The sequence below is a fragment of the Pithys albifrons genome, chromosome 11 (assembly GCF_047495875.1).
Source record: "Pithys albifrons albifrons isolate INPA30051 chromosome 11, PitAlb_v1, whole genome shotgun sequence".
In the NCBI taxonomy this organism is placed as follows: domain Eukaryota; kingdom Metazoa; phylum Chordata; class Aves; order Passeriformes; family Thamnophilidae; genus Pithys; species Pithys albifrons.
The window spans coordinates 9,416,345-9,423,933 of NC_092468.1; positions in this window are offsets into that span (position 1 = coordinate 9,416,345).

Genomic DNA, 7,589 nt, shown 5'->3' on the forward strand with positions numbered 1-7,589 from the left:
GATGAAGAAACCTTTCACAGCTGTTGTCAAAACCTGCCCATTCTGTGGCCATAACCATGCCTGGGCTGAAGCAATAGCTGAGTGTATCAGTGCCAAACACAAATGCCTGCTCATCAAACGTCACACTCACAGCAGGGAACTCTCCACCCTGGCTTTCATCAGCCATGGGCAAGACCACAGGCAGGGCCACTGTGTTGCACATGGGACTGGGGCTGACAGGGACAACCATATTTCCTTCCCTGCCCCAAATTGTGTCACCTGGACCTTAATGCTCCCTGCTGGAAGATACATTCTTCACCTGCTGGATGCCTCCTTATTCCTCTCAGTTCCTCCTTTCTGCCTATCAGGAGAGTGGACCCAGCTCTCTCACAAGTCCTTGCAGGTGAGCCTTTTCCTGCCACACTGGGGCTCTGGATGGGTGCAGGGTCAGTCCAGCAGTGAGGTGCTGCCAACAAAGAAAGCTCATGGTGACCCACACAGCCCACATCTTTCCAGGGCTCAGCTAGGCAGAGCAAAGGGTTAAAACATTGTGAGGGATTTCTCTGTGAGCCATGGAAAGGACTAAGAAAATGGAAACTAGCCTGAATTTAAACTGAGGACCTCATTCTTCTGCCAAGCCATTCGGTTTCTTAATCAACTGAGGCCTTGTTCCACAGTCAGTCATCAGAGGCTTTAGAAAGTGGTTCAGACAAATCTGTAAGGGGAGAGCCACAAAGGATGTCTTTTCTGTGGCACTCTCTACCTAGAATATGCAATGCTGGGGACAGGGCTGCCCTCAGTGCTGCTTCTGTACCGCAGGAGCACAATGCACAATGATGCCATAGGATACTTCCACTACTGAGCTCCTGCTTATTTAAATATGCATTTCATTAAGGCGAGTCCTGTAGGAAATTAAGCAATGAGCTTTCCCAATGGTATTTCTCCTCCTTCCTAAAAGAAAATCTTTCTCAGGTTTCGGAAGTGCTGTAGTCTGCTCCAAGTCTGACCTTTCTTTCTCTCATTAGCTCTGCAGTCCTGTTGCTTACTGGATTTCTGGCTTCTAAGGAAATGCTTAATTTCTTCTTTTTTTTCCCTTATATCTCAATCTAATAATGCTTTCAATGATTTCTGATAACTACATTTTTATTACTCATTATTATGGAGTCAGGAGAAAAAAATACCTCACATAATAGGAAAAATCTGATTATTCTGGTAAACTTTGAAATTCCCTTTAGCAGTGGTATTCTTTGATCTGCTCATTAAATAAATAATGATTTTTACATCTAAGGTTTATCTTACAGTGCAAATACACCATTATCCTCAGTGTAAAAACACTTTTCATTGTTAGCCGCCATAAACACCAGCTGAAGCTGTGATTCAGGAGTGCTTGAAGCTGACCTGCCCAAGTATGGGGCAGTGCAGTTTTTTCACATTAACAACTTGTGAAGGAGAAAGCGGCTCTGCAGACAGAGGTACTGCAACAGGGGAGGAAAGGAAGAGGTTAGATCAAAATAGAAATGTCATGCAGGCAAAAAGAAACTAGCAGGCACTCTAAAGACAGAAACGTCAGATTAGAAACAGAATATGAGTCTTTTCATAAGATTTTTCATTCACAGCCTCAGGCACTTTGTGTGACAGCGGGAAATAGGATGACATTTCTGGAACAGTATAGAATTAAAAATAATAATAAAAAGATCAGAATTTACTGTAGAAGGAACTCATTAAAGACTTCAGTGATGTATGTGCAGGGCATCACTATGTAAAGCAGGACACCTAAATTAATTTATTTTTATATGTTTATGTGATGATGGCTTTGACCGTAAAGTTTGCGGAGTCTGGAGTCCAACACTGCTCGGTACCTGTGCAGACCCTTTCCAGGTCTGCAGGGCTCATGCTCTGTACCAGTCACTTGTTCCCCTCACTGTCTCCCTGTGAGACTGGGAACAGCCTCATTTGCAGCTCTGGGATGGAGTTGTGCCACTGTGGGCAGGGACAGGCCATGCTGTGCATTCCTGGGCTGCAACAGAGCAGCTGTTGTAGAGCCCACAGGCCTATGTGGAAAGGTGGGTTATCTGGGCAGTGCGGGAGCCCCTAGATCTCTCTCCATCATCTCACTTTCACCCATGACATCCTGGCATGTGGAAGCCCCTCTTCTGCTGCAATCAAGCCTCACAAATCCTCTGTGCACATTGGTTTGAGTGCCTGGTGCTGGGCTGACAGGCATGACACTTTTAGTAATGCAAGGGGCTCCCAGCCCACCTACCTGAGGTGGGCACTCACTTGGGCAGTTTTCAGTTGTGTGTGTCAGAAAACATCCCCTGCAGCACTCCCCATGTGAGCCATGTGATGGATGGGATTCACAGCAATACTTCAGGGGAGAGTGTAGAGCAGCAACACACCATTATCAAGCACAGAGAGAACAGGAGCAGGATAGGGAATCAGAATCTGCAAGAACTCCCATGTTTTTTCCTGCTTTTATCCCTAATTTTATCTCCTGATTTCTCTAAGGTTTGTGGTTTGTTTTTTTTGTTTGTTTTGTTTTGTTTTTTCCATCGCAGATTAAACTTCTAAGTCTTCTCCTGTCCCTCACTTTCAGCTCCCACCTGCATCTTCCCAAAACTTCCCTGAGCCACTGCTTCTGTCAGAAGAGCTATAACACCTTTTGTTCCCACTCTGCAAGTACACACATCTGACAAGACTGGAAGAAGTAATCACCACAGGCTTCTCACTGCAGAAAAGCAATCTCATGCCCTGGGAACTTACCCTGCCAGAATACTGCTCTTCCACTTGTTTTCTGAAAGAAACATCCTTTTGCAGAAAACAGGCGATAAAACCAGGAAGTGTTTACATCTGAAATGGAAAGCTGTGTTTAAAATCCAAGCATACATAGAAAGCAGTGAAAGGGTTACTCTGAATTCCAGTGTCATGGTTGTGTTCCTTCACAGTGCTGTGCAACCACCAGACCTATTCAAAACCTGCCACATCCCTGTCCTGAAACTTGAGCAAGAAGCAAGAAGTAATAACATGAATAGAAGATTGACCAGTAATAAAGTGAATGTGATAGAAGGCACTTATCTGGAAACCAGAGCTCCTTACTGGCCTCCAGACTGTTCACCTGTATAAATGTATCAGAAAGCTCCATCAAACCCCTTTTGGCTGGTTGGTTTCTTCCAAGTGTTGTTTCCAACAGAAGGCTTCTCTGTCTACAGTCCTGCCTGACAGAGCTTGGTGCAAGGCTCCAGGTTTTGTGTGCTTCCTACATGAAGCAGATAAGAGGAGTTTCCAATGGTTTTGTGTTTTTTACTCTCCTGAGCTGCTGAATCCATTTCAGCCCTGAGCATTATTCAAATTGGGTTCTGTGTAGTACAGTTTCCTTTTGCTCAATCCACTCTAACTGAAGGCTACCAAAGAGAGCAGCATTTCTCCCTCTGCCCTACCAGATGGGACCTTCTGGGTCAGATTCTCATATGCATAGCTATGGCCTGGCACAAACCAAACTACAATGCACAGGATGTTGCCTGCTTTGTACTGGGTGAAGAATGTGATCAGAGTTAACCTACAGCTCAAGGACACCCAGAGGTGACAGAAGGGAGAGGGAAGGAATGTACATGTGGGATGAGGAGAGGCTACCTCTGCTAGAATCAGCTTGCATTTAAAATGGATTAAGCATTTCATGAATCTGCACCCTTAGTTACACTGGATTTAGCGTCCAGGCCACTCTTAGTCATCACAGTTTGCAGCGTCCCTCCCAGAGGCCACTCCACAAACTATGTGCCACAGCACTTTTGCTCCTTTGTTCACCCATAGGATTATGGAGGACTTTCTGCACATCTGTCCCACTAGCTCCTCACCAGCCAGGGGAGTCCAAAGCTGTACCTGCTGTGAAAGACCCCTTCAATGCTCCTCCCATGCTCTCAGGGATGTGGTGGTCGTGGGAAGCCTTGGCCTCAGGCTCTGTCCATGTGTGGTAGTTTTGGCACCATGTTACAGCACAGCAGCTGTGCCCACTGTGGGAAGGAGTAACCAGTCCAGTAACACGCTGCTGCTGCTGCCCATTGGTCAGCAGCTGGCACAGTGCCAGACAAACCCATTTAGCATCTCCTGAGCAAGCGGAGATTAAATCCTGGGCAACACAAAAAAACAGTGGCAGATAAATTAACAGAGAACAAAAATTAGCTCAAGTCTCTATGGCTTGCCAAATTGCAGTTGGTTTCATGTCCTCAATCATGTTCAAACATGATAGCAATTCCTAATACAACATAAGACTCCAAGAAAACCTTAAAACCAGCACTGTGGGGACAGCAGCTCCTGCTGCCTCAGAGGATGAGCTAATCAAATTACACAAGAGGAAGAGGGTGGCAGTGCTCAACTTTCACCTTTTCTGAATTGCTGCAATTTTTCCAGGAAGGGTGTTGGTTCTTTCAAGAAACATCACCTCCTGTACATTTATATAGTGAAAGTGGTTATGGGTACTTTTAAGAAGCAGCCATGAACCACGTAGGTGGTTTTCAGCCCAAAGTCAGATAAACAGCTTTGCTTCTCCTTTTTCTTTACATCTATGACAAGGCCATTATAGAGGGCATGGTACCACTGCCTCAGTAAAACTTGTGAGCATGTCCATAGCTTTATCCAGCTGCTCCAGCTGAAGTTCCATTACTGATTATGTGAGCCTGAAGTTGATGTCACTGCTCTTCTCCTTTCCCTTGCCCTGTCTGTGTACTCCCATCTCTCTTTGTTGCATCAAGGGTGACGTTTATCTGACCTCTGGAGATGAGTGGAGCTCCAGCCTCCAGCTGGGCAGTAAACCAACTACACAAGGAAAAAGGAATAGTTTTTTTGCAAGTTTAAATTGTATCCATAAAACCAGAAATGGTCTGTACCCTTCGTAGGACAGTTTCAAATAGGAAGTTACTGTAAACTTAGGCTCCTCTTGTACTTATCATTCTGCAAGATGTCAGATATGTTTTGCAACCACAGACAAATTTCTGAAAACATGAGTATATCTAAAGACCTTGTTTTCAAGAAAGTCTTTTTTTCCTGACTCTAAGGGAAAAACAGCAAGTCTATTTCTAGCAATTTCTTCTTTGAAGCATTTCCAGAAAACAAAAACCTTACAAGATTATTGAAAAAAAACCCCAAACAAACAAACAAAACTAGGAAATCCCCCAAACAATACAAACAAACAATTAAAAAAAAGAAGAAGATTTCAGTTGAAGAAGCAAAAATCTTAAATAATTTCTCATAGACTTTTACTAGAATCCAATAAACACATTACCAAATTACACTGTATATTTTACTAGGCTAAGTTATCTCTGTGTATATTAGAGGCACAGTATGAAGAAAAACAATAAAAAATATTAACCTCCTTTGTATAACTCAGTAGAGTTATAAAATATCTAATTGAATAAACTATATTTGACATGAACAAATGGTGACATTTCCATGTAATGTTGTCTTTTTGGCTTCCTGACAAAGAAAAGCTTAAGGAACTGTGATTTTTCTTTCCTCAGGGCAAGTTCTCCTACTTGTATCAACTCAGCAATCAATAATAAAGTATGAACATAGGCACTTTTAATTTATGAACTGTATACTTTGAGTGAATTTAATAGTTTGATCTTACGCATGTCTTTATAAGAATGTTTATTTTTGTTGTACTGTATAGAACTACTTAATGGAAAATACTGCATTAAAGCATGAAAGCAGCCATATATGTAGAAAGACAGAAAAGGAATATTTAAGACACAGCAAAATTAATACTGTCCTGATATCTTGTAAGCAGAAGAGCACCATTAATGTGAGGGAAAGCAAAGCCCCAAACAGGGAACCCATGCTGATGTCAACCTCAGCATAAAAGCATCAGAAGATGTGAAGATCCTCCCTGTGGCTCGTGCTCAGATGACCAGGCTTCCTCCTCACTGGCAAGCACCTGACACTCTTCTCTTTCCCTTAAAGAGCAGAGCTCAGCCCTCCTGAATTTTGATATTTGGTGCAGTTTTGTACTCAATTTCCAGTTCTGATGATGTGGCTAGTCCAGCATTTCCCCTTCAAAGCACTGTTCCAATACGCTTGTGGATCTGCCAGCTTGCACAAAGCTGGGAGTCAGCCAGGAGGGATTACATGTGTTGGTTTAAACTGACCTAGAAAGGACTTACCAACAACAACACTTTTCTATAAAAATATCAGTCCTATTTATCTCTGAGAATAAGGAGTGGACTTTTATGAGACGCTGGGGAGTGAATCACTGCTGTCCATTACTCACAGCTCAAATAGGATGTGACCTGCAGCTGGTGTTAGGGAGAGGATAGCTTTTCCCACCAAGCCCTCGTTCAGAGCTGATAAGGATTTTCACAGTGTGTATTTATCCTGTTAAAACCAGGCTCCTCCACTTAGTAGTATTGATGTTAGGCACAGACGGGCTTCTGGTTGCCATGCAGATGAAAATGTCCCAGGGAGTTTGAGTTAATATTAAATGGAAAATGGCTCAATTTGCATGTCTCTCTAGAAACAACAAGATGTCTTGAGAATCAATATTGACAATTCTTTGAATGTGAAGCAAAAAAAATAAACACACACAGCCACAAGGAGCACATCATGTAGTGACTCCAATAGCTGCTAAGAGACTGCAATATCCTGCAACAGGAAAAGCAGGACATTTTAAAGAGAGCCAATTTTTCAGATCTGTATTCTAATCAAGACCATGCATTAATTATCAGATTGCAGTTCATCTATATATAGCCACAAATTAATTACCAAATACACGTACCAATATAGGTGTGCACCACAGGCAAGAACAATGCACAGGAAGAATAGGCAGACCCAGGCCAGCTGAGATGTAGGTCATCCATGTCCTGGGAGCATTCAGGGGCTGGGAAGAGACCTCTCACCACCCTTTGGCAAGGGAACACAGGGCTGAGGTACGCCCACACTTGCATTATTGGATGTGGGGTTTTTTGTTCATTTTGGCCTATGAAAATATGATGAGACAAAGCAGCAGGCAAGGAGGTTTGTTTCATAATTCTGACTCTCAACCCACATCCCACACAACGAAGAAAAGTGATACTTGCTTGCCCAGTTGCTTCAAGCGAGGATGAAGTAAGTGCTCATGACCATGTGTAGGTTTTGATAGCTCACACAGGTCTTGCCTTTCTCAAAGAAGTCTATCTTCTCAACCTGGTTATGCAGTCAATGATGCATGGAAAATCATATCATCTGACATCTCCACACCAGTCAAACTGAGTACTCTGATAGCCTGCTCATTTTCCTTAGTGCCAGCTTTCTTACTTCTGTTTATGGAAATATAAGGTTTTCAGAAAAGCATAGATTTATGGTCCTTTCTAAACCAGAATGGCCTGGTTTGGAAGGGCCCCTAAAGATCACCTGGTTCCAACCCCTGCTGCCATGGAGAGGGACACCATTCACTCAAGGTGGAATGTGGACAGTATATTTCTTAGCTCAAAGTATATGTACACTATATTTCTTTGCTCATTTTTTATTACCAGTAGCCTGACTTCTGCTAAGTATTCAGATAAAATAGATTTAATCAACTCATCAAAACAGATAATCATTTGAATCAAGACATGGCATTACAGACCAGAGAAGTGTGAAGTCCT